Consider the following 26,769-nt stretch of genomic DNA (forward strand, 5'->3'; position numbering starts at 1 on the left):
AGTGCGAACGTCTGCAGATAGCTGGCAGCCAGAAGGGGCTAGCCTGGAAAGCTGTTGCTCAGCCTCATCTGCCCATGGCAGTGCTCGCACAGAGGCACAGAGAATGGGGCTGCTTGCTTGTCTTGCCACCTCAAACCTCAAACGTAGCCTGGGAAAGTTGGTGTCCCAGCCAGGCTGCTTTCGCAGCCCTGCTCCGAAAGTGCGAACGTCTGCAGATAGCTGGCAGCCAGAAGGGGCTATCCTGGAAAGCTGTTGCTCAGCCTCATCTGCCCATGGCACTGTTCGCATAGAGGCACAGAGAATGGGGCTGCTTGCTTGTCTTGCCACCTCAAACTTCAAACGTAACCTGGGAAAGTTGGTGTCCCAGCCAGGCTGCTTTCGCAGCCCTGCTCTGAAAGTGCGAACGTCTGCAGATAGCTGGCAGCCAGAAGGTGCTAGCCTGGAAAGCTGTTGCTCAGCCTCATCTGCCCATGGCAGTACTCGCACAGAGGCACAGAGAATGGGGCTCCTTGCTTGTCTTGCCACCTCAAACTTCAAACGTAGCCTGGGAAAGTTGGTGTCCCAGCCAGGCTCCTTTCGCAGCCCTGCTCCGAAAGTGCGAACGTCTGCAGATAGCTGGCAGCCAGAAGGTGCTAGCCTGGAAAGCTGTTGCTCAGCCTCATCTGCCCATGGCAGTGCTCGCACAGAGGCACAGAGAATGGGGCTGCTTGCTTGTCTTGCCACTTGAAACTTCAAACGCATGCTGTGAATGGTGGTGTCCCAGCCAGGCTGCTTTCGCAGCCCTGCTCTGAAAGTGCGAACTTCTGCAGATAGCTGGCAGCCAGAAGGGGCTAGCCTGGAAAGCTGTTGCTCAGCCTCATCTGCCCATGGCAGTACTCGCACAGAGGCACAGAGAATGGGGCTCCTTGCTTGTCTTGCCACCTCAAACTTAAAACGTAGCCTGGGAAAGTTGGTGTCCCTGCCAGGCTCCTATCACAGCCCTGCTCCGAAAGTGCGAACGTCTGCAGATAGCTGGCAGCCAGAAGGTGCTAGCCTGGAAAGCTGTTGCTCAGCCTCATCTGCCCATGGCAGTGCTCGCACAGAGGCACAGAGAATGGGGCTGCTTGCTTGTCTTGCCACCTCAAACCTCAAACGTAACCTGGGAAAGTTGGTGTCCCAGCCAGGCTGCTTTCGCAGCCCTGCTCCGAAAGTGCGAACGTCTGCAGATAGCTGGCAGGCAGAAGGGGCTAGCCTGGAAAGCTGTTGCTCAGCCTCATCTGCCCATGGCACTGTTCGCATAGAAGCACAGAGAATGGGGCTGCTTGCTTATCTTGCCACTTGAAACTTCAAACGCATGCTGTGAATGGTGGTGTCCCTGCCAGGCTCCTATCACAGCCCTGCTCCGAAAGTGCGGAACGTCTGCAGATAGCTGGCAGGCAGAAGGGGCTAGCCTGGAAAGCTGTTGCTCAGCCTCATCTGCCCATGGCAGTGCTCGCACAGAGGCACAGAGAATGGGGCTGCTTGCTTGTCTTGCCACCTCAAACCTCAAACGTAACCTGGGAAAGTTGGTGTCCCAGCCAGGCTCCTTTCGCAGCCCTGCTCCGAAAGTGCGAACGTCTGCAGATAGCTGGCAGCCAGAAGGTGCTAGCCTGGAAAGCTGTTGCTCAGCCTCATCTGCCCATGGCAGTGCTCGCACAGAGGCACAGAGAATGGGGCTCCTTGCTTGTCTTGCCACCTCAAACCTCAAACGTAACCTGGGAAAGTTGGTGTACCTGCTAGGCTCCTTTCGCAGCCCTGCTCTTGAAATGCGAACGTCTGCAGATAGCTGGCAGCCAGAAGGGGCTAGCCTGGAAAGCTGTTGCTCAGCCTCATCTGCCCATGGCACTGTTCGCATAGAGGCACAGAGAATGGGGCTGCTTGCTTGTCTTGCCACCTCAAACCTCAAACGTAACCTGGGAAAGTTGGTGTCCCAGCCAGTGTGCTTTCGCAGCCCTGCTCTTGAAATGCGAACGTCTGCAGATAGCTGGCAGCCAGAAGGGGCTAGCCTGGAAAGCTGTTGCTCAGCCTCATCTGCCCATGGCACTGTTCGCATAGAGGCACAGAGAATGGGGCTGCTTGCTTGTCTTGCCACCTCAAACCTCAAACGTAACCTGGGAAAGTTGGTGTCCCAGCCAGGCTGCTTTCGCAGCCCTGCTCTGAAAGTGCGAACGTCTGCAGATAGCTGGCAGCCAGAAGGGGCTAGCGTGGAAAGCTGTTGCTCAGCCTCATCTGCCCATGGCAGTACTCGCACAGAGGCACAGAGAATGGGGCTCCTTGCTTGTCTTGCCACCTCAAACTTCAAACGTAGCCTGGGAATGTTGGTGTCCCAGCCAGGCTCCTTTCGCAGCCCTTCTCCGAAAGTGCGAACGTCTGCAGATAGCTGGCAGCCAGAAGGGGCTATCCTGGAAAGCTGTTGCTCAGCCTCATCTGCCCATGGCAGTGCTCGCACAGAGGCACAGAGAATGGGGCTGCTTGCTTATCTTGCCACCTCAAACTTCAAACGTAGCCTGGGAAAGTTGGTGTCCCAGCCAGTCTGCTTTCAAAGCCCTGCTCCGAAAGTGCGAACGTCTGCAGATAGCTGGCAGCCAGAAGGGGCTATCCTGGAAAGCTGTTGCTCAGCCTCATCTGCCCATGGCAGTGCTCGCACAGAGGCACAGAGAATGGGGCTCCATGCTTGTCTTGCCACCTCAAACTTCAAACGTAGCCTGGGAAAGTTGGTGTCCCAGCCAGGCTGCTTTCGCAGCCCTGCTCTTGAAATGCGAACGTCTGCAGATAGCTGGCAGCCAGAAGGGGCTAGCCTGGAAAGCTGTTGCTCAGCCTCATCTGCCCATGGCAGTGCTCGCATAGAGGCACAGAGAATGGGGCTGCTTGCTTATCTTGCCACTTGAAACTTCAAACGCATTCTGGGAATGGTGGTGTCCCTGCCAGGCTCCTATCACAGCCCTGCTCCGAAAGTGCGAACGTCTGCAGATAGCTGGCAGGCAGAAGGGGCTAGCCTGGAAAGCTGTTTCTGAGCCTCATCTGCCCATGGCAGTGCTCGCACAGAGGCACAGAGAATGGGGCTGCTTGCTTGTCTTGCCACCTCAAACCTCAAACGTAACCTGGGAAAGTTGGTGTCCCAGCCAGGCTCCTTTCGCAGCCCTTCTCCGAAAGTGCGAACGTCTGCAGATAGCTGGCAGCCAGAAGGGGCTAGCCTGGAAAGCTGTTGCTCAGCCTCATCTGCCCATGGCAGTGCTTGCACAGAGGCACAGAGAATGGGGCTCCTTGCTTGTCTTGCCACCTCAAACCTCAAACGTAACCTGGGAAAGTTGGTGTACCTGCTAGGCTCCTTTCGCAGCCCTGCTCTTGAAATGCGAACGTCTGCAGATAGCTGGCAGCCAGAAGGGGCTAGCCTGGAAAGCTGTTGCTCAGCCTCATCTGCCCATGGCACTGTTCGCATAGAGGCACAGAGAATGGGGCTGCTTGCTTGTCTTGCCACCTCAAACCTCAAACGTAGCCTGGGAAAGTTGGTGTCCCAGCCAGGCTGCTTTCGCAGCCCTGCTCCGAAAGTGCGAACGTCTGCAGATAGCTGGCAGCCAGAAGGGGCTATCCTGGAAAGCTGTTGCTCAGCCTCATCTGCCCATGCCAGTACTCGCACAGAGGCACAGAGACTGGGGCTGCTTGCTTGTCTTGCCACCTCAAACTTCAAACGTAGCCTGGGAAAGTTGGTGTCCCAGCCAGTCTGCTTTCAAAGCCCTGCTCCGAAAGTGCGAACGTCTGCAGATAGCTGGCAGCCAGAAGGGGCTAGCCTGGAAAGCTGTTGCTCAGCCTCATCTGCCCATGGCACTGTTCGCATAGAGGCACAGAGAATGGGGCTGCTTGCTTGTCTTGCCACCTCAAAACTCAAACGTAACCTGGGAAAGTTGTTGTCCCAGCCAGGCTGCTTTCGTAGCCCTGCTCTGAAAGTGCGAACGTCTGCAGATAGCTGGCAGCCAGAAGGGGCTAGCCGGGAAAGCTGTTGCTCACCCTCATCTGCCCATGGCAGTGCTCGCACAGAGGCACAGAGAATGGGGCTCCTTGCTTGTCTTGCCACCTCAAACTTCAAACGTAGCCTGGGAAAGTTGGTGTCCCAGCCAGGCTCCTTTCGCAGCCCTTCTGTGAAAGTGCGAACGTCTGCAGATAGCTGGCAGCCAGAAAGGGCTATCCTGGAAAACTGTTGCTCAGCCTCATCTGCCCATGGCAGTGCTCGCACAGAGGCACAGAGAATGGGGCTGCTTGCTTGTCTTGCCACCTCAAACTTCAAACGTAGCCTGGGAAAGTTGGTGTCCCAGCCAGTCTGCTTTCAAAGCCCTGCTCCGAAAGTGCAAACGTCTGCAGCTAGCTGGCAGCCAGAAGGGGCTATCCTGGAAAGCTGTTGCTCAGCCTCATCTGCCCATGGCAGTGCTCGCACAGAGGCACAGAGAATGGGGCTCCATGCTTGTCTTGCCACCTCAAACTTCAAACGTAGCCTGGGAAAGTTGGTGTCCCAGCCAGGCTGCTTTCGCAGCCCTGCTCTTGAAATGCGAACGTCTGCAGATAGCTGGCAGCCAGAAGGTGCTAGCCTGGAAAGCTGTTGCTCAGCCTCATCTGCCCATGGCACTGTTCGCATAGAGGCACAGAGAATGGGGCTGCTTGCTTATCTTGCCACTTGAAACTTCAAACGCATGCTGTGAATGGTGGTGTCCCTGCCAGGCTCCTATCACAGCCCTGCTCCGAAAGTGCGAACGTCTGCAGATAGCTGGCAGCCAGAAGGGGCTAGCCTGGAAAGCTGTTGCTCAGCCTCATCTGCCCATGGCAGTGCTCGCACAGAGGCACAGAGAATGGGGCTGCTTGCTTGTCTTGCCACCTCAAACCTCAAACGTAACCTGGGAAAGTTGGTGTCCCAGCCAGGCTCCTTTGGCAGCCCTTCTCCGAAAGTGCGAACGTCTGCAGATAGCTGGCAGGCAGAAGGGGCTAGCCTGGAAAGCTGTTGCTCAGCCTCATCTGCCCATGGCAGTGCTCGCACAGAGGCACAGAGAATGGGGCTCCTTGCTTGTCTTGCCACCTCAAACCTCAAACGTAACCTGGGAAAGTTGGTGTACCTGCTAGGCTCCTTTCGCAGCCCTGCTCTTGAAATGCGAACGTCTGCAGATAGCTGGCAGCCAGAAGGGGCTAGCCTGGAAAGCTGTTGCTCAGCCTCATCTGCCCATGGCACTGTTCGCATAGAGGCACAGAGAATGGGGCTGCTTGCTTGTCTTGCCACCTCAAATCTCAAACGTAGCCTGGGAAAGTTTGTGTCCCAGCCAGGCTGCTTTCGCAGCCCTGCTCCGAAAGTGCGAACGTCTGCAGATAGCTGGCAGCCAGAAGGGGCTATCCTGGAAAGCTGTTGCTCAGCCTCATCTGCCCATGGCACTTTTCGCATAGAGGCACAGAGAATGGGGCTGCTTGCTTATCTTGCCACTTGAAACGTCAAACGCATGCTGGGAATGGTGGTGTCCCTGCCAGGCTCCTATCACAGCCCTGCTGCGAAAGTGCGAACGTCTGCAGATAGCTGGCAGCCAGAAGGGGCTATCCTGGAAAGCTGTTGCTCAGCCTCATCTGCCCATGCCAGTACTCGCACAGAGGCACAGAGACTGGGGCTGCTTGCTTGTCTTGCCACCTCAAACTTCAAACGTAGCCTGGGAATATTGGTGTCCCAGCCATTCTGCTTTCAAAGCCCTGCTCCGAAAGTGCGAACGTCTGCAGATAGCTGGCAGCCAGAAGGGGCTAGCGTGGAAAGCTGTTGCTCAGCCTCATCTGCTCATGGCAGTGCTCGCACAGAGGCACAGAGAATGGGGCTGCTTGCTTGTCTTGCCACCTCAAACTTCAAACGTAGCCTGGGAAAGTTGGTGTCCCAGCCAGGCTCCTTTCGCAGCCCTTCTCCGAAAGTGCGAACGTCTGCAGATAGCTGGCAGCCAGAGGGGGCTATCCTGGAAAGCTGTTGCTCAGCCTCATCTGCCCATGGCAGTGCTCGCACAGAGGCACAGAGAATGGGGCTCCTTGCTTGTCTTGCCACCTCAAACTTCAAACGTAGCCTGGGAAAGATAGTGTACCTGCTAGGCTCCTTTCGCAGCCCTGCTCTTGAAATGCGAACGTCTGCAGATAGCTGGCAGCCAGAAGGGGCTATCCTGGAAAGCTGTTGCTCAGCCTCATCTGCCCATGGCACTGTTCGCATAGAGGCACAGAGAATGGGGCTGCTTGCTTATCTTGCCACTTGAAACGTCAAACGCATGCTGGGAATGGTGGTGTCCCTGCCAGGCTCCTATCACAGCCCTGCTCCGAAAGTGCGAACGTCTGCAGATAGCTGGCAGGCAGAAGGGGCTATCCTGGAAAGCTGTTGCTCAGCCTCATCTGCCCATGGCAGTGCTCGCACAGAGGCACAGAGAATGGGGCTGCTTGCTTGTCTTGCCACCTCAAACCTCAAACGTAACCTGGGAAAGTTGGTGTCCCAGCCAGGCTCCTTTGGCAGCCCTTCTCCGAAAGTGCGAACGTCTGCAGATAGCTGGCAGGCAGAAGGGGCTATCCTGGAAAGCTGTTGCTCAGCCTCATCTGCCCATGGCAGTGCTCGCACAGAGGCACAGAGAATGGGGCTCCTTGCTTGTCTTGCCACCTCAAACCTCAAACGTAACCTGGGAAAGTTGGTGTACCTGCTAGGCTCCTTTCGCAGCCCTGCTCTTGAAATGCGAACGTCTGCAGATAGCTGGCAGCCGGAAGGGGCTAGCCTGGAAAGCTGTTGCTCAGCCTCATCTGCCCATGGCACTGTTCGCATAGAGGCACAGAGAATGGGGCTGCTTGCTTGTCTTGCCACCTCAAATCTCAAACGTAGCCTGGGAAAGTTTGTGTCCCAGCCAGGCTGCTTTCGCAGCCCTGCTCCGAAAGTGCGAACGTCTGCAGATAGCTGGCAGCCAGAAGGGGCTATCCTGGAAAGCTGTTGCTCAGCCTCATCTGCCCATGGCACTGTTCGCATAGAGGCACAGAGAATGGGGCTGCTTGCTTATCTTGCCACTTGAAACTTCAAACGCATGCTGGGAATGGTGGTGTCCCTGCCAGGCTCCTATCACAGCCCTGCTGCGAAAGTGCGAACGTCTGCAGATAGCTGGCAGCCAGAAGGGGCTATCCTGGAAAGCTGTTGCTCAGCCTTATCTGCCCATGCCAGTACTCGCACAGAGGCACAGAGACTGGGGCTGCTTGCTTGTCTTGCCACCTCAAACTTCAAATGTAGCCTGGGAATATTGGTGTCCCAGCCAGGCTGCTTTCGCAGCCCTGCTCCGAAAGTGCGAACGTCTGCAGATAGCTGGCAGCCAGAAGGGGCTAGCGTGGAAAGCTGTTGCTCAGCCTCATCTGCTCATGGCAGTGCTCGCACAGAGGCACAGAGAATGGGGCTGCTTGCTTGTCTTGCCACCTCAAACTTCAAAAGTAGCCTGGGAAATTTGGTGTCCCAGCCAGGCTCCTTTCGCAGCCCTTCTCCGAAAGTGCGAACGTCTGCAGATAGCTGGCAGCCAGAAGGGGCTAGCCTGGAAAGCTGTTGCTCAGCCTCATCTGCCCATGGCACTGTTCGCATAGAGGCACAGAGAATGGGACTGCTTGCTTATCTTGCCACTTGAAACGTCAAACGCATGCTGGGAATGGTGGTGTCCCTGCCAGGCTCCTTTCGCAGCCCTGCTCCGAAAGTGCGAACGTCTGCAGATAGCTGGCAGCCAGAAGGGGCTATCCTGGAAAGCTGTTGCTCAGCCTCATCTGCCCATGGCACTGTTCGCATAGAGGCACAGAGAATGGGGCTGCTTGCTTATCTTGCCACTTGAAACTTCAAACGCATGCTGGGAATGGTGGTGTCCCTGCCAGGCTCCTATCACAGCCCTGCTCCGAAAGTGCGGAACGTCTGCAGATAGCTGGCAGGCAGAAGGGGCTATCCTGGAAAGCTGTTGCTCAGCCTCATCTGCCCATGGCAGTGCTCGCACAGAGGCACAGAGAATGGGGCTCCTTGCTTGTCTTGCCACCTCAAACCTCAAACGTAACCTGGGAAAGTTGGTGTACCTGCTAGGCTCCTTTCGCAGCCCTGCTCTTGAAATGCGAACGTCTGCAGATAGCTGGCAGCCAGAAGGGGCTAGCCTGGAAAGCTGTTGCTCAGCCTCATCTGCCCATGGCACTGTTCGCATAGAGGCACAGAGAATGGGGCTGCTTGCTTGTCTTGCCACCTCAAACTTCAAACGTAGCCTGGGAAAGATGGTGTACCTGCTAGGCTCCTTTCGCAGCCCTGCTCTTGAAATGCGAACGTCTGCAGATAGCTGGCAGCCAGAAGGGGCTATCCTGGAAAGCTGTTGCTCAGCCTCATCTGCCCATGGCACTGTTCGCATAGAGGCACAGAGAATGGGGCTGCTTGCTTATCTTGCCACTTGAAACGTCAAACGCATGCTGGGAATGGTGGTGTCCCTGCCAGGCTCCTATCACAGCCCTGCTCTGAAAGTGCGAACGTCTGCAGATAGCTGGCAGCCAGAAGGGGCTAGCCTGGAAAGCTGTTGCTCAGCCTCATCTGCCCATGGCAGTGCTCGCACAGAGGCACAGAGAATGAGGCTGCTTGCTTGTCTTGCCACCTCAAACCTCAAACGTAACCTGGGAAAGATGGTGTACCTGCTAGGCTCCTTTCGCAGCCCTGCTCTTGAAATGCAAACGTCTGCAGATAGCTGGCAGCCAGAAGGGGCTAGCCTGGAAAGCTGTTGCTCAGCCTCATCTGCCCATGGCACTGTTCGCATAGAGGCACAGAGAATGGGGCTGCTTGCTTATCTTGCCACTTGAAACGTCAAACGCATGCTGGGAATGGTGGTGTCCCTGCCAGGCTCCTTTTGCAGCCCTGCTCCGAAAGTGCGAACGTCTGCAGATAGCTGGCAGGCAGAAGGGGCTATCCTGGAAAGCTGTTGCTCAGCCTCATCTGCCCATGGCAGTGCTCGCACAGAGGCACAGAGAATGGGGCTCCTTGCTTGTCTTGCCACCTCAAACCTCAAACGTAACCTGGGAAAGTTGGTGTACCTGCTAGGCTCCTTTCGCAGCCCTGCTCTTGAAATGCGAACGTCTGCAGATAGCTGGCAGCCAGAAGGGGCTAGCCTGGAAAGCTGTTGCTCAGCCTCATCTGCCCATGGCACTGTTCGCATAGAGGCACAGAGAATGGGGCTGCTTGCTTGTCTTGCCACCTCAAACTTCAAACGTAGCCTGGGAAAGATGGTGTACCTGCTAGGCTCCTTTCGCAGCCCTGCTCTTGAAATGCGAACGTCTGCAGATAGCTGGCAGCCAGAAGGGGCTATCCTGGAAAGCTGTTGCTCAGCCTCATCTGCCCATGGCACTGTTCGCATAGAGGCACAGAGAATGGGGCTGCTTGCTTATCTTGCCACTTGAAACGTCAAACGCATGCTGGGAATGGTGGTGTCCCTGCCAGGCTCCTATCACAGCCCTGCTCTGAAAGTGCGAACGTCTGCAGATAGCTGGCAGCCAGAAGGGGCTAGCCTGGAAAGCTGTTGCTCAGCCTCATCTGCCCATGGCAGTGCTCGCACAGAGGCACAGAGAATGAGGCTGCTTGCTTGTCTTGCCACCTCAAACCTCAAACGTAACCTGGGAAAGATGGTGTACCTGCTAGGCTCCTTTCGCAGCCCTGCTCTTGAAATGCAAACGTCTGCAGATAGCTGGCAGCCAGAAGGGGCTAGCCTGGAAAGCTGTTGCTCAGCCTCATCTGCCCATGGCACTGTTCGCATAGAGGCACAGAGAATGGGGCTTCTTGCTTATCTTGCCACTTGAAACGTCAAACGCATGCTGGGAATGGTGGTGTCCCTGCCAGGCTCCTTTTGCAGCCCTGCTCCGAAAGTGCGAACGTCTGCAGATAGCTGGCAGCCAGAAGGCGCTATCCTGAAAAGCTGTTGCTCAGCCTCATCTGCCCATGGCACTGTTCGCATAGAGGCACAGAGAATGGGGCTGCTTGCTTATCTTGCCACTTGAAACTTCAAACGCATGCTGGGAATTGTGGTGTCCCTGCCAGGCTCCTATCACAGCCCTGCTGCGAAAGTGCGAACGTCTGCAGATAGCTGGCAGGCAGAAGGGGCTATCCTGGAAAGCTGTTGCTCAGCCTCATCTGCCCATGGCAGTGCTCGCACAGAGGCACAGAGAATGGGGCTGCTTGCTTGTCTTGCCACCTCAAACCTCAAACGTAACCTGGGAAAGTTGGTGTCCCAGCCAGGCTCCTTTCGCAGCCCTGCTCTTGAAATGCGAACGTCTGCAGATAGCTGGCAGCCAGAAGGGGCTATCCTGGAAAGCTGTTGCTCAGCCTCATCTGCCCATGGCACTGTTCGCATAGAGGCACAGAGAATGGGGCTGCTTGCTTGTCTTGCCACCTCAAACTTCAAACGTAGCCTGGGAAAGTTGGTGTCCCAGCCAGTCTGCTTTCAAAGCCCTGCTCCGAAAGTGCGAACGTCTGCAGATAGCTGGCAGCCAGAAGGGGCTAGCGTGGAAAGCTGTTGCTCAGCCTCATCTGCCCATGGCAGTGCTCGCACAGAGGCACAGAGAATGAGGCTGCTTGCTTGTCTTGCCACCTCAAACTTCAAACGTAGCCTGGGAAAGATGGTGTACCTGCTAGGCTCCTTTCGCAGCCCTGCTCTTGAAATGCGAACGTCTGCAGATAGCTGGCAGCCAGAAGGGGCTATCCTGGAAAGCTGTTGCTCAGCCTCATCTGCCCATGGCACTGTTCGCATAGAGGCACAGAGAATGGGGCTGCTTGCTTGTCTTGCCACCTCAAACCTCAAACGTAACCTGGGAAAGTTGGTGTCCCAGCCAGTGTGCTTTCGCAGCCCTGCTCTTGAAATGCGAACGTCTGCAGATAGCTGGCAGCCAGAAGGGGCTAGCCGGGAAAGCTGTTGCTCAGCCTCATCTGCCCATGGCAGTGCTCGCACAGAGGCACAGAGAATGGGGCTGCTTGCTTATCTTGCCACTTGAAACGTCAAACACATGCTGGGAATGGTGGTGTCCCTGCCAGGCTCCTATCACAGCCCTGCTCCGAAAGTGCGAACGTCTGCAGATAGCTGGCAGCCAGAAGGGGCTAGCCTGGAAAGCTGTTGCTCAGCCTCATCTGCCCATGGCAGTGCTCGCACAGAGGCACAGAGAATGAGGCTGCTTGCTTGTCTTGCCACCTCAAACCTCAAACGTAACCTGGGAAAGATGGTGTACCTGCTAGGCTCCTTTCGCAGCCCTGCTCTTGAAATGCAAACGTCTGCAGATAGCTGGCAGCCAGAAGGGGCTAGCCTGGAAAGCTGTTGCTCAGCCTCATCTGCCCATGGCACTGTTCGCATAGAGGCACAGAGAATGGGGCTGCTTGCTTATCTTGCCACTTGAAACGTCAAACGCATGCTGGGAATGGTGGTGTCCCTGCCAGGCTCCTTTTGCAGCCCTGCTCCGAAAGTGCGAACGTCTGCAGATAGCTGGCAGCCAGAAGGCGCTATCCTGAAAAACTGTTGCTCAGCCTCATCTGCCCATGGCACTGTTCGCATAGAGGCACAGAGAATGGGGCTGCTTGCTTATCTTGCCACTTGAAACTTCAAACGCATGCTGGGAATTGTGGTGTCCCTGCCAGGCTCCTATCACAGCCCTGCTCCGAAAGTGCGAACGTCTGCAGATAGCTGGCAGGCAGAAGGGGCTAGCCTGGAAAGCTGTTGCTCAGCCTCATCTGCCCATGGCAGTGCTCGCACAGAGGCACAGAGAATGGGGCTGCTTGCTTGTCTTGCCACCTCAAACCGCAAACGTAACCTGGGAAAGTTGGTGTCCCAGCCAGGCTCCTTTCGCAGCCCTGCTCTTGAAATGCGAACGTCTGCAGATAGCTGGCAGCCAGAAGGGGCTATCCTGGAAAGCTGTTGCTCAGCCTCATCTGCCCATGGCACTGTTCGCATAGAGGCACAGAGAATGGGGCTGCTTGCTTGTCTTGCCACCTCAAACTTCAAACGTAGCCTGGGAAAGTTGGTGTCCCAGCCAGTCTGCTTTCAAAGCCCTGCTCCGAAAGTGCGAACGTCTGCAGATAGCTGGCAGCCAGAAGGGGCTAGCGTGGAAAGCTGTTGCTCAGCCTCATCTGCCCATGGCAGTGCTTGCACAGAGGCACAGAGAATGGGGCTGCTTGCTTGTCTTGCCACCTCAAACTTCAAACGTAGCCTGGGAAAGATGGTGTACCTGCTAGGCTCCTTTCGCAGCCCTGCTCTTGAAATGCGAACGTCTGCAGATAGCTGGCAGCCAGAAGGGGCTATCCTGGAAAGCTGTTGCTCAGCCTCATCTGCCCATGGCACTGTTCGCATAGAGGCACAGAGAATGGCGCTGCTTGCTTATCTTGCCACTTGAAACTTCAAATGCATGCTGGGAATGGTGGTTTCCCTGCCAGGCTCCTATCACAGCCCTGCTCCAAAAGTGCGAACGTCTGCAGATAGCTGGCAGCCAGAAGGGGCTATCCTGGAAAGCTGTTGCTCAGCCTCATCTGCCCATGGCACTGTTCGCATAGAGGCACAGAGAATGGGGCTGCTTGCTTGTCTTGCCACCTCAAACCTCAAACGTAACCTGGGAAAGTTGGTGTCCCAGCCAGGCTCCTTTCGCAGCCCTGCTGTTGAAATGCGAACGTCTGCAGATAGCTGGCAGCCAGAAGGGGCTATCCTGGAAAGCTGTTGCTCAGCCTCATCTGCCCATGGCACTGTTCGCATAGAGGCACAGAGAATGGGGCTGCTTGCTTGTCTTGCCACCTCAAACCTCAAACGTAGCCTGGGAAAGTTGGTGTCCCAGCCAGGCTGCTTTCGCAGCCCTGCTCCGAAAGTGCGAACGTCTGCAGATAGCTGGCAGCCAGAAGGGGCTATCCTGGAAAGCTGTTGCTCAGCCTCATCTGCCCATGGCACTGTTCGCATAGAGGCACAGAGAATGGGGCTGCTTGCTTATCTTGCCACTTGAAACTTCAAACGCATGCTGGGAATGGTGGTGTCCCTGCCAGGCTCCTATCACAGCCCTGCTGCGAAAGTGCGAACGTCTGCAGATAGCTGGCAGCCAGAAGGGGCTATCCTGGAAAGCTGTTGCTCAGCCTCATCTGCCCATGCCAGTATTCGCACAGAGGCACAGAGACTGGGGCTGCTTGCTTGTCTTGCCACCTCAAACTTCAAACGTAGCCTGGGAAAGTTGGTGTCCCAGCCAGTCTGCTTTCAAAGCCCTGCTCCGAAAGTGCGAACGTCTGCAGATAGCTGGCAGACAGAAGGGGCTAGCGTGGAAAGCTGTTGCTCAGCCTCATCTGCCCATGGCAGTGCTCGCACAGAGGCACAGAGAATGGGGCTGCTTGCTTGTCTTGCCACCTCAAACTTCAAACGTAGCCTGGGAAAGATGGTGTACCTGCTAGGCTCCTTTCGCAGCCCTGCTCTTGAAATGCGAACGTCTGCAGATAGCTGGCAGCCAGAAGGGGCTATCCTGGAAAGCTGTTGCTCAGCCTCATCTGCCCATGGCACTGTTCGCATAGAGGCACAGAGAATGGGGCTGCTTGCTTATCTTGCCACTTGAAACGTCAAACGCATGCTGGGAATGGTGGTTTCCCTGCCAGGCTCCTATCACAGCCCTGCTCCAAAAGTGCGAACGTCTGCAGATAGCTGGCAGCCAGAAGGGGCTATCCTGGAAAGCTGTTGCTCAGCCTCATCTGCCCATGGCACTGTTCGCATAGAGGCACAGAGAATGGGGCTGCTTGCTTGTCTTGCCACCTCAAACCTCAAACGTAACCTGGGAAAGTTGGTGTCCCAGCCAGTGTGCTTTCGCAGCCCTGCCCTTGAAATGCGAACGTCTGCAGATAGCTGGCAGCCAGAAGGGGCTAGCCGGGAAAGCTGTTGCTCACCCTCATCTGCCCATGGCAGTGCTCGCACAGAGGCACAGAGAATGGGGCTCCTTGCTTGTCTTGCCACCTCAAACTTCAAACATATCCTGGGAAAGTTGGTGTCCCAGCCAGTCTGCTTTCAAAGCCCTGCTCCGAAAGTGCGAACGTCTGCAGATAGCTGGCAGCCAGAAGGGGCTATCCTGGAAAGCTGTTGCTCAGCCTCATCTGCCCATGGCAGTGCTCGCACAGAGGCACAGAGAATGGGGCTCCTTGCTTGTCTTGCCACCTCAAACTTCAAACGTAGCCTGGGAAAGTTGGTGTCCCAGCCAGGCTGCTTTCGCAGCCCTGCTCTTGAAATGCGAACGTCTGCAGATAGCTGGCAGCCAGAAGGGGCTATCCTGGAAAGCTGTTGCTCAGCCTCATCTGCCCATGGCACTGTTCGCATAGAGGCACAGAGAATGGGGCTGCTTGCTTATCTTGCCATTTGAAACGTCAAACGCATGCTGGGAATGGTGGTTTCCCTGCCAGGCTCCTATCACAGCCCTGCTCCAAAAGTGCGAACGTCTGCAGATAGCTGGCAGCCAGAAGGGGCTATCCTGGAAAGCTGTTGCTCAGCCTCATCTGCCCATGGCACTGTTCGCATAGAGGCACAGAGAATGGGGCTGCTTGCTTGTCTTGCCACCTCAAACCTCAAACGTAACCTGGGAAAGTTGGTGTCCCAGCCAGTGTGCTTTCGCAGCCCTGCCCTTGAAATGCGAACGTCTGCAGATAGCTGGCAGCCAGAAGGGGCTAGCCGGGAAAGCTGTTGCTCACCCTCATCTGCCCATGGCAGTGCTCGCACAGAGGCACAGAGAATGGGGCTGCTTGCTTGTCTTGCCACCTCAAACCTCAAACGTAACCTGGGAAAGTTGGTGTCCCAGCCAGGCTCCTTTCGCAGCCCTTCTTCGAAAGTGCGAACGTCTGCAGATAGCTGGCAGCCAGAAGGGGCTAGCCTGGAAAGCTGTTGCTCAGCCTCATCTGCCCATGGCAGTGCTCGCACAGAGGCACAGAGAATGGGGCTCCTTGCTTGTCTTGCCACCTCAAACCTCAAACGTAACCTGGGAAAGTTGGTGTCCCAGCCAGGCTCCTTTCGCAGCCCTGCTGTTGAAATGCGAACGTCTGCAGATAGCTGGCAGCCAGAAGGGGCTATCCTGGAAAGCTGTTGCTCAGCCTCATCTGCCCATGGCACTGTTCGCATAGAGGCACAGAGAATGGGGCTGCTTGCTTGTCTTGCCACCTCAAACCTCAAACGTAGCCTGGGAAAGTTGGTGTCCCAGCCAGGCTGCTTTCGCAGCCCTGCTCCGAAAGTGCGAACGTCTGCAGATAGCTGGCAGCCAGAAGGGGCTATCCTGGAAAGCTGTTGCTCAGCCTCATCTGCCCATGGCACTGTTCGCATAGAGGCACAGAGAATGGGGCTGCTTGCTTATCTTGCCACTTGAAACTTCAAACGCATGCTGGGAATGGTGGTGTCCCTGCCAGGCTCCTATCACAGCCCTGCTGCGAAAGTGCGAACGTCTGCAGATAGCTGGCAGCCAGAAGGGGCTATCCTGGAAAGCTGTTGCTCAGCCTCATCTGCCCATGCCAGTATTCGCACAGAGGCACAGAGACTGGGGCTGCTTGCTTGTCTTGCCACCTCAAACTTCAAACGTAGCCTGGGAAAGTTGGTGTCCCAGCCAGTCTGCTTTCAAAGCCCTGCTCCGAAAGTGCGAACGTCTGCAGATAGCTGGCAGACAGAAGGGGCTAGCGTGGAAAGCTGTTGCTCAGCCTCATCTGCCCATGGCAGTGCTCGCACAGAGGCACAGAGAATGGGGCTGCTTGCTTGTCTTGCCACCTCAAACTTCAAACGTAGCCTGGGAAAGATGGTGTACCTGCTAGGCTCCTTTCGCAGCCCTGCTCTTGAAATGCGAACGTCTGCAGATAGCTGGCAGCCAGAAGGGGCTATCCTGGAAAGCTGTTGCTCAGCCTCATCTGCCCATGGCACTGTTCGCATAGAGGCACAGAGAATGGGGCTGCTTGCTTATCTTGCCACTTGAAACGTCAAACGCATGCTGGGAATGGTGGTTTCCCTGCCAGGCTCCTATCACAGCCCTGCTCCAAAAGTGCGAACGTCTGCAGATAGCTGGCAGCCAGAAGGGGCTATCCTGGAAAGCTGTTGCTCAGCCTCATCTGCCCATGGCACTGTTCGCATAGAGGCACAGAGAATGGGGCTGCTTGCTTGTCTTGCCACCTCAAACCTCAAACGTAACCTGGGAAAGTTGGTGTCCCAGCCAGTGTGCTTTCGCAGCCCTGCCCTTGAAATGCGAACGTCTGCAGATAGCTGGCAGCCAGAAGGGGCTAGCCGGGAAAGCTGTTGCTCACCCTCATCTGCCCATGGCAGTGCTCGCACAGAGGCACAGAGAATGGGGCTCCTTGCTTGTCTTGCCACCTCAAACTTCAAACATATCCTGGGAAAGTTGGTGTCCCAGCCAGTCTGCTTTCAAAGCCCTGCTCCGAAAGTGCGAACGTCTGCAGATAGCTGGCAGCCAGAAGGGGCTATCCTGGAAAGCTGTTGCTCAGCCTCATCTGCCCATGGCAGTGCTCGCACAGAGGCACAGAGAATGGGGCTCCTTGCTTGTCTTGCCACCTCAAACTTCAAACGTAGCCTGGGAAAGTTGGTGTCCCAGCCAGGCTGCTTTCGCAGCCCTGCTCTTGAAATGCGAACGTCTGCAGATAGCTGGCAGCCAGAAGGGGCTATCCTGGAAAGCTGTTGCTCAGCCTCATCTGCCCATGGCACTGTTCGCATAGAGGCACAGAGAATGGGGCTGCTTGCTTATCTTGCCATTTGAAACGTCAAACGCATGCTGGGAATGGTGGTTTCCCTGCCAGGCTCCTATCACAGCCCTGCTCCAAAAGTGCGAACGTCTGCAGATAGCTGGCAGCCAGAAGGGGCTATCCTGGAAAGCTGTTGCTCAGCCTCATCTGCCCATGGCACTGTTCGCATAGAGGCACAGAGAATGGGGCTGCTTGCTTGTCTTGCCACCTCAAACCTCAAACGTAACCTGGGAAAGTTGGTGTCCCAGCCAGTGTGCTTTCGCAGCCCTGCCCTTGAAATGCGAACGTCTGCAGATAGCTGGCAGCCAGAAGGGGCTAGCCGGGAAAGCTGTTGCTCACCCTCATCTGCCCATGGCAGTGCTCGCACAGAGGCACAGAGAATGGGGCTGCTTGCTTGTCTTGCCACCTCAAACCTCAAACGTAACCTGGGAAAGTTGGTGTCCCAGCCAGGCTCCTTTCGCAGCCCTTCTTCGAAAGTGCGAACGTCTGCAGATAGCTGGCAGCCAGAAGGGGCTAGCCTGGAAAGCTGTTGCTCAGCCTCATCTGCCCATGGCAGTGCTCGCACAGAGGCACAGAGAATGGGGCTCCTTGCTTGTCTTGCCACCTCAAACCTCAAACGTAATTTGGGAAAGTTGGTGTCCCTGCCAGGCTCCTTTCGCAGCCCTGCTCTTGAAATGCGAACGTCTGCAGATAGCTGGCAGCCAGAAGGGGCTATCCTGGAAAGCTGTTGCTCAGCCTCATCTGCCCATGGCACTGTTCGCATAGAGGCACAGAGAATGGGGCTGCTTGCTTGTCTTGCCACCTCAAACCTCAAACGTAGCCTGGGAAAGTTGGTGTCCCAGCCAGGCTGCTTTCGCAGCCCTGCTCCGAAAGTGCGAACGTCTGCAGATAGCTGGCAGCCAGAAGGGGCTATCCTGGAAAGCTGTTGCTCAGCCTCATCTGCCCATGGCACTGTTCGCATAGAGGCACAGAGAATGGGGCTGCTTGCTTATCTTGCCACTTGAAACTTCAAACGCATGCTGGGAATGGTGGTGTCCCTGCCAGGCTCCTATCACAGCCCTGCTGCGAAAGTGCGAACGTCTGCAGATAGCTGGCAGCCAGAAGGGGCTATCCTGGAAAGCTGTTGCTCAGCCTCATCTGCCCATGGCACTGTTCGCATAGAGGCACAGAGAATGGGGCTGCTTGCTTATCTTGCCACTTGAAACGTCAAACGCATGCTGGGAATGGTGGTGTCCCTGCCAGGCTCCTATCACAGCCCTGCTCCGAAAGTGCGGAACGTCTGCAGATAGCTGGCAGGCAGAAGGGGCTATCCTGGAAAGCTGTTGCTCAGCCTCATCTGCCCATGGCAGTGCTCGCACAGAGGCACAGAGAAGGGGGCTGCTTGCTTGTCTTGCCACCTCAAACCTCAAACGTAACCTGGGAAAGTTGGTGTCCCAGCCAGGCTGCTTTCGCAGCCCTGCTCCGAAAGTGCGAACGTCTGCAGATAGCTGGCAGCCAGAAGGGGCTAGCCTGGAAAGCTGTTGCTCAGCCTCATCTGCCCATGGCACTGTTCGCATAGAGGCACAGAGAATGGGGCTGCTTGCTTATCTTGCCACTTGAAATTTCAAACGCATGCTGGGAATGGTGGTGTCCCTGCCAGGCTCCTATCACAGCCCTGCTCCGAAAGTGCGAACGTCTGCAGATAGCTGGCAGGCAGAAGGGGCTAGCCTGGAAAGCTGTTGCTCAGCCTCATCTGCCCATGGCAGTGCTCGCACAGAGGCACAGAGAATGGGGCTGCTTGCTTGTCTTGCCACCTCAAACCTCAAACGTAGCCTGGGAAAGTTGGTGTCCCAGCCAGGCTCCTTTCGCAGCCCTTCTTCGAAAGTGCGAACGTCTGCAGATAGCTGGCAGCCAGAAGGGGCTAGCCTGGAAAGCTGTTGCTCAGCCTCATCTGCCCATGGCAGTGCTCGCACAGAGGCACAGAGAATGGGGCTCCTTGCTTGTCTTGCCACCTCAAACCTCAAACGTAATTTGGGAAAGTTGGTGTCCCAGCCAGGCTCCTTTCGCAGCCCTGCTCTTGAAATGCGAACGTCTGCAGATAGCTGGCAGCCAGAAGGGGCTATCCTGGAAAGCTGTTGCTCAGCCTCATCTGCCCATGGCACTGTTCGCATAGAGGCACAGAGAATGGGGCTGCTTGCTTGTCTTGCCACCTCAAACCTCAAACGTAGCCTGGGAAAGTTGGTGTCCCAGCCAGGCTGCTTTCGCAGCCCTGCTCCGAAAGTGCGAACGTCTGCAGATAGCTGGCAGCCAGAAGGGGCTATCCTGGAAAGCTGTTGCTCAGCCTCATCTGCCCATGGCACTGTTCGCATAGAGGCACAGAGAATGGGGCTGCTTGCTTATCTTGCCACTTGAAACTTCAAACGCATGCTGGGAATGGTGGTGTCCCTGCCAGGCTCCTATCACAGCCCTGCTGCGAAAGTGCGAACGTCTGCAGATAGCTGGCAGCCAGAAGGGGCTATCCTGGAAAGCTGTTGCTCAGCCTCATCTGCCCATGCCAGTATTCGCACAGAGGCACAGAGACTGGGGCTGCTTGCTTGTCTTGCCACCTCAAACTTCAAACGTAGCCTGGGAAAGTTGGTGTCCCAGCCAGTCTGCTTTCAAAGCCCTGCTCCGAAAGTGCGAACGTCTGCAGATAGCTGGCAGACAGAAGGGGCTAGCGTGGAAAGCTGTTGCTCAGCCTCATCTGCCCATGGTAGTGCTCGCACAGAGGCACAGAGAATGGGGCTGCTTGCTTGTCTTGCCACCTCAAACTTCAAACGTAGCCTGGGAAAGATGGTGTACCTGCTAGGCTCCTTTCGCAGCCCTGCTCTTGAAATGCGAACGTCTGCAGATAGCTGGCAGCCAGAAGGGGCTATCCTGGAAAGCTGTTGCTCAGCCTCATCTGCCCATGGCACTGTTCGCATAGAGGCACAGAGAATGGGGCTGCTTGCTTATCTTGCCACTTGAAACGTCAAACGCATGCTGGGAATGGTGGTTTCCCTGCCAGGCTCCTATCACAGCCCTGCTCCAAAAGTGCGAACGTCTGCAGATAGCTGGCAGCCAGAAGGGGCTATCCTGGAAAGCTGTTGCTCAGCCTCATCTGCCCATGGCACTGTTCGCATAGAGGCACAGAGAATGGGGCTGCTTGCTTATCTTGCCACTTGAAACGTCAAACGCATGCTGGGAATGGTGGTGTCCCTGCCAGGCTCCTATCACAGCCCTGCTCCGAAAGTGCGGAACGTCTGCAGATAGCTGGCAGGCAGAAGGGGCTATCCTGGAAAGCTGTTGCTCAGCCTCATCTGCCCATGGCAGTGCTCGCACAGAGGCACAGAGAAGGGGGCTGCTTGCTTGTCTTGCCACCTCAAACCTCAAACGTAACCTGGGAAAGTTGGTGTCCCAGCCAGGCTGCTTTCGCAGCCCTGCTCCGAAAGTGCGAACGTCTGCAGATAGCTGGCAGCCAGAAGGGGCTAGCCTGGAAAGCTGTTGCTCAGCCTCATCTGCCCATGGCACTGTTCGCATAGAGGCACAGAGAATGGGGCTGCTTGCTTATCTTGCCACTTGAAATTTCAAACGCATGCTGGGAATGGTGGTGTCCCTGCCAGGCTCCTATCACAGCCCTGCTCCGAAAGTGCGAACGTCTGCAGATAGCTGGCAGGCAGAAGGGGCTAGCCTGGAAAGCTGTTGCTCAGCCTCATCTGCCCATGGCAGTGCTCGCACAGAGGCACAGAGAATGGGGCTGCTTGCTTGTCTTGCCACCTCAAACCTCAAACGTAACCTGGGAAAGTTGGTGTCCCAGCCAGGCTCCTTTCGCAGCCCTTCTTCGAAAGTGCGAACGTCTGCAGATAGCTGGCAGCCAGAAGGGGCTAGCCTGGAAAGCTGTTGCTCAGCCTCATCTGCCCATGGCAGTGCTCGCACAGAGGCACAGAGAATGGGGCTGCTTGCTTGTCTTGCCACCTCAAACCTCAAACGTAATTTGGGAAAGTTGGTGTCCCTGCCAGGCTCCTTTCGCAGCCCTGCTCTTGAAATGCGAACGTCTGCAGATAGCTGGCAGCCAGAAGGGGCTATCCTGGAAAGCTGTTGCTCAGCCTCATCTGCCCATGGCACTGTTCGCATAGAGGCACAGAGAATGGGGCTGCTTGCTTGTCTTGCCACCTCAAACCTCAAACGTAGCCTGGGAAAGTTGGTGTCCCAGCCAGGCTGCTTTCGCAGCCCTGCTCCGAAAGTGCGAACGTCTGCAGATAGCTGGCAGCCAGAAGGGGCTATCCTGGAAAGCTGTTGCTCAGCCTCATCTGCCCATGGCACTGTTCGCATAGAGGCACAGAGAATGGGGCTGCTTGCTTATCTTGCCACTTGAAACTTCAAACGCATGCTGGGAATGGTGGTGTCCCTGCCAGGCTCCTATCACAGCCCTGCTGCGAAAGTGCGAACGTCTGCAGATAGCTGGCAGCCAGAAGGGGCTATCCTGGAAAGCTGTTGCTCAGCCTCATCTGCCCATGGCACTGTTCGCATAGAGGCACAGAGAATGGGGCTGCTTGCTTATCTTGCCACTTGAAACGTCAAACGCATGCTGGGAATGGTGGTGTCCCTGCCAGGCTCCTATCACAGCCCTGCTCCGAAAGTGCGGAACGTCTGCAGATAGCTGGCAGGCAGAAGGGGCTATCCTGGAAAGCTGTTGCTCAGCCTCATCTGCCCATGGCAGTGCTCGCACAGAGGCACAGAGAAGGGGGCTGCTTGCTTGTCTTGCCACCTCAAACCTCAAACGTAACCTGGGAAAGTTGGTGTCCCAGCCAGGCTGCTTTCGCAGCCCTGCTCCGAAAGTGCGAACGTCTGCAGATAGCTGGCAGCCAGAAGGGGCTAGCCTGGAAAGCTGTTGCTCAGCCTCATCTGCCCATGGCACTGTTCGCATAGAGGCACAGAGAATGGGGCTGCTTGCTTATCTTGCCACTTGAAATTTCAAACGCATGCTGGGAATGGTGGTGTCCCTGCCAGGCTCCTATCACAGCCCTGCTCCGAAAGTGCGAACGTCTGCAGATAGCTGGCAGGCAGAAGGGGCTAGCCTGGAAAGCTGTTGCTCAGCCTCATCTGCCCATGGCAGTGCTCGCACAGAGGCACAGAGAATGGGGCTGCTTGCTTGTCTTGCCACCTCAAACCTCAAACGTAACCTGGGAAAGTTGGTGTCCCAGCCAGGCTCCTTTCGCAGCCCTTCTTCGAAAGTGCGAACGTCTGCAGATAGATGGCAGCCAGAAGGGGCTAGCCTGGAAAGCTGTTGCTCAGCCTCATCTGCCCATGGCAGTGCTCGCACAGAGGCACAGAGAATGGGGCTCCTTGCTTGTCTTGCCACCTCAAACCTCAAACGTAATTTGGGAAAGTTGGTGTCCCTGCCAGGCTCCTTTCGCAGCCCTGCTCTTGAAATGCGAACGTCTGCAGATAGCTGGCAGCCAGAAGGGGCTATCCTGGAAAGCTGTTGCTCAGCCTCATCTGCCCATGGCACTGTTCGCATAGAGGCACAGAGAATGGGGCTGCTTGCTTGTCTTGCCACCTCAAACCTCAAACGTAGCCTGGGAAAGTTGGTGTCCCAGCCAGGCTGCTTTCGCAGCCCTGCTCCGAAAGTGCGAACGTCTGCAGATAGCTGGCAGCCAGAAGGGGCTATCCTGGAAAGCTGTTGCTCAGCCTCATCTGCCCATGGCACTGTTCGCATAGAGGCACAGAGAATGGGGCTGCTTGCTTATCTTGCCACTTGAAACTTCAAACGCATGCTGGGAATGGTGGTGTCCCTGCCAGGCTCCTATCACAGCCCTGCTCTGAAAGTGCGAACGTCTGCAGATAGCTGGCAGCCAGAAGGGGCTATCCTGGAAAGCTGTTGCTCAGCCTCATCTGCCCATGGCACTGTTCGCATAGAGGCACAGAGAATGGGGCTGCTTGCTTATCTTGCCACTTGAAACGTCAAACGCATGCTGGGAATGGTGGTTTCCCTGCCAGGCTCCTATCACAGCCCTGCTCCAAAAGTGCGAACGTCTGCAGATAGCTGGCAGGCAAAAGGGGCTATCCTGGAAAGCTGTTGCTCAGCCTCATCTGCCCATGGCAGTGCTCGCACAGAGGCACAGAGAATGAGGCTGCTTGCTTGTCTTGCCACCTCAAACCTCAAACGTAACCTGGGAAAGTTGGTGTCCCAGCCAGTGTGCTTTCGCAGCCCTGCTCTTGAAATGCGAACGTCTGCAGATAGCTGGCAGCCAGAAGGGGCTAGCCGGGAAAGCTGTTGCTCACCCTCATCTGCCCATGGCAGTGCTCGCACAGAGGCACAGAGAATGGGGCTGCTTGCTTGTCTTGCCACCTCAAACTTCAAACATAGCCTGGGAAAGTTGGTGTCCCAGACAGGCTCCTTTCAAAGCCCTGCTCCGAAAGTGCGAACGTCTGCAGATAGCTGGCAGCCAGAAGGGGCTATCCTGGAAAGCTGTTGCTCAGCCTCATCTGCCCATGGCAGTGCTCGCACAGAGGCACAGAGAATGGGGCTCCTTGCTTGTCTTGCCACCTCAAACTTCAAACGTAGCCTGGGAAAGTTGGTGTCCCAGCCAGGCTGCTTTCGCAGCCCTGCTCTTGAAATGCGAACGTCTGCAGATAGCTGGCAGCCAGAAGGTGCTATCCTGGAAAGCTGTTGCTCAGCCTCATCTGCCCATGGCAGTGCTCGCACAGAGGCACAGAGAATGGGGCTGCTTGCTTATCTTGCCACTTGAAACGTCAAACACATGCTGGGAATGGTGGTGTCCCAGCCAGGCTCCTATCACAGCCCTGCTCCGAAAGTGCGAACGTCTGCAGATAGCTGGCAGGCAGAAGGGGCTATCCTGGAAAGCTGTTGCTCAGCCTCATCTGCCCATGGCACTGTTCGCATAGAGGCACAGAGAATGGGGCTGCTTGCTTATCTTGCCACTTGAAACGTCAAACGCATGCTGGGAATGGTGTTGTCCCTGCCAGGCTCCTATCACAGCCCTGCTCCGAAAGTGCGGAACGTCTGCAGATAGCTGGCAGGCAGAAGGGGCTATCCTGGAAAGCTGTTGCTCAGCCTCATCTGCCCATGGCAGTGCTCGCACAGAGGCACAGAGAATGGGGCTGCTTGCTTGTCTTGCCACCTCAAACCTCAAACGTAGCCTGGGAAAGTTGGTGTCCCAGCCAGGCTGCTTTCGCAGCCCTGCTCCGAAAGTGCGAACGTCTGCAGATAGCTGGCAGCCAGAAGGGGCTATCCTGGAAAGCTGTTGCTCAGCCTCATCTGCCCATGGCACTGTTCGCATAGAGGCACAGAGAATGGGGCTGCTTGCTTATCTTGCCACTTGAAACTGCAAACGCATGCTGGGAATGGTGGTGTCCCTGCCAGGCTCCTATCACAGCCCTGCTCCGAAAGTGCGAACGTCTGCAGATAGCTGGCAGGCAGAAGGGGCTATCCTGGAAAGCTGTTGCTCAGCCTCATCTGCCCATGGCAGTGCTCGCACAGAGGCACAGAGAATGGGGCTGCTTGCTTGTCTTGCCACCTCAAACCTCTAACGTAACCTGGGAAAGTTGGTGTCCCAGCCAGGCTCCTTTCGCAGCCCTTCTTCGAAAGTGCGAACGTCTGCAGATAGCTGGCAGCCAGAAGGGGCTAGCGTGGAAAGCTGTTGCTCAGCCTCATCTGCCCATGGCAGTGCTCGCACAGAGGCACAGAGAATGGGGCTGCTTGCTTGTCTTGCCACCTCAAACTTCAAAAGTAGCCTGGGAAAGTTGGTGTCCCAGCCAGGCTCCTTTCGCAGCCCTTCTCCGAAAGTGCGAACGTCTTCAGATAGCTGGCAGCCAGAAGGGGCTATCCTGGAAAGCTGTTGCTCAGCCTCATCTGCCCATGGCAGTGCTCGCACAGAGGCACAGAGAATGGGGCTCCTTGCTTGTCTTGCCACCTCAAACCTCAAACGTAGCCTGGGAAAGATGGTGTACCTGCTAGGCTCCTTTCGCAGCCCTGCTCTTGAAATGCGAACGTCTGCAGATAGCTGGCAGGCAGAAGGGACTATCCTGGAAAGCTGTTGCTCAGCCTCATCTGCCCATGGCACTGTTCGCATAGAGGCACAGAGAATGGGGCTGCTTGCTTATCTTGCCACTTGAAACGTCAAACGCATGCTGGGAATGGTGGTGTCCCTGCCAGGCTCCTATCACAGCCCTGCTCCGAAAGTGCGAACGTCTGCAGATAGCTGGCAGCCAGAAGGGGCTATCCTGGAAAGCTGTTGCTCAGCCTCATCTGCCCATGGCAGTGCTCGCACAGAGGCACAGAGAATGAGGCTGCTTGCTTGTCTTGCCACCTCAAACCTCAAACGTAACCTGGGAAAGATGGTGTACCTGCTAGGCTCCTTTCGCAGCCCTGCTCTTGAAATGCGAACGTCTGCAGATAGCTGGCAGCCAGAAGGGGCTAGCCTGGAAAGCTGTTGCTCAGCCTCATCTGCCCATGGCACTGTTCGCATAGAGGCACAGAGAATGGGGCTGCTTGCTTATCTTGCCACTTGAAACGTCAAACGCATGCTGGGAAAGATGGTGTCCCAGCCAGGCTCCTTTCGCAGCCCTGCTCCGAAAGTGCGAACGTCTGCAGATAGCTGGCAGCCAGAAGGGGCTATCCTGGAAAGCTGTTGCTCAGCCTCATCTGCCCATGGCAGTGCTCGCACAGAGGCACAGAGAATGAGGCTGCTTGCTTGTCTTGCCACCTCAAACCTCAAACGTAACCTGGGAATGCTGGTGTCCCAGCCAGGCTCCTTTCGCAGCCCTGCTCTTGAAATGCGAACGTCTGCAGATAGCTGGCAGCCAGAAGGGGCTAGCCTGGAAAGCTGTTGCTTAGCCTTATCTGCCCATGGCACTGTTCGCATAGAGGCACAGAGAATGGGGCTGCTTGCTTGTCTTGCCACCTCAAACCTCAAACGTAACCTGGGAAAGTTGGTGTCCCAGCCAGGCTGCTTTCGCAGCCCTGCTCTGAAAGTGCGAACGTCTGCAGATAGCTGGCAGCCAGAAGGGGCTAGCCTGGAAAGCTGTTGCTCAGCCTCATCTGCCCATGGCAGTGCTCGCACAGAGGCACAGAGAATGGGGCTCCTTGCTTGTCTTGCCACCTCAAACTTCAAACGTAGCCTGGGAAAGTTGGTGTCCCAGCCAGGCTCCTTTCGCAGCCCTTCTCCGAAAGTGCGAACGTCTGCAGATAGCTGGCAGCCAGAAGGGGCTATCCTGGAAAGCTGTTGCTCAGCCTCATCTGCCCATGGCAGTGCTCGCACAGAGGCACAGAGAATGGGGCTGCTTGCTTGTCTTGCCACCTCAAACTTCAAACGTAGCCTGGGAAAGTTGGTGTCCCAGCCAGTCTGCTTTCAAAGCCCTGCTCCGAAAGTGCGAACGTCTGCAGATAGCTGGCAGCCAGAAGGGGCTATCCTGGAAAGCTGTTGCTCAGCCTCATCTGCCCATGGCAGTGCTTGCACAGAGGCACAGAGAATGGGGCTCCTTGCTTGTCTTGCCACCTCAAACTTCAAACGTAGCCTGGGAAAGTTGGTGTCCCAGCCAGGCTCCTTTCGCAGCCCTGCTCTTGAAATGCGAACGTCTGCAGATAGCTGGCAGCCAGAAGGGGCTAGCCTGGAAAGCTGTTGCTCAGCCTCATCTGCCCATGGCAGTGCTCGCACAGAGGCACAGAGAATGGGGCTGCTTGCTTATCTTGCCACTTGAAACGTCAAACACATGCTGGGAATGGTGGTGTCCCAGCCAGGCTCCTATCACAGCCCTGCTCCGAAAGTGCGAACGTCTGCAGATAGCTGGCAGGCAGAAGGGGCTATCCTGGAAAGCTGTTGCTCAGCCTCATCTGCCCATGGCAGTGCTCGCACAGAGGCACAGAGAATGGGGCTGCTTGCTTGTCTTGCCACCTCAAACCTCAAACGTAGCCTGGGAAAGTTGGTGTCCCAGCCAGGCTGCTTTCGCAGCCCTGCTCCGAAAGTGCGAACGTCTGCAGATAGCTGGCAGCCAGA

Source organism: Opisthocomus hoazin, chromosome 12 (genome assembly GCF_030867145.1).
Source record: "Opisthocomus hoazin isolate bOpiHoa1 chromosome 12, bOpiHoa1.hap1, whole genome shotgun sequence".
NCBI classification, from domain to species: Eukaryota; Metazoa; Chordata; class Aves; order Opisthocomiformes; family Opisthocomidae; genus Opisthocomus; species Opisthocomus hoazin.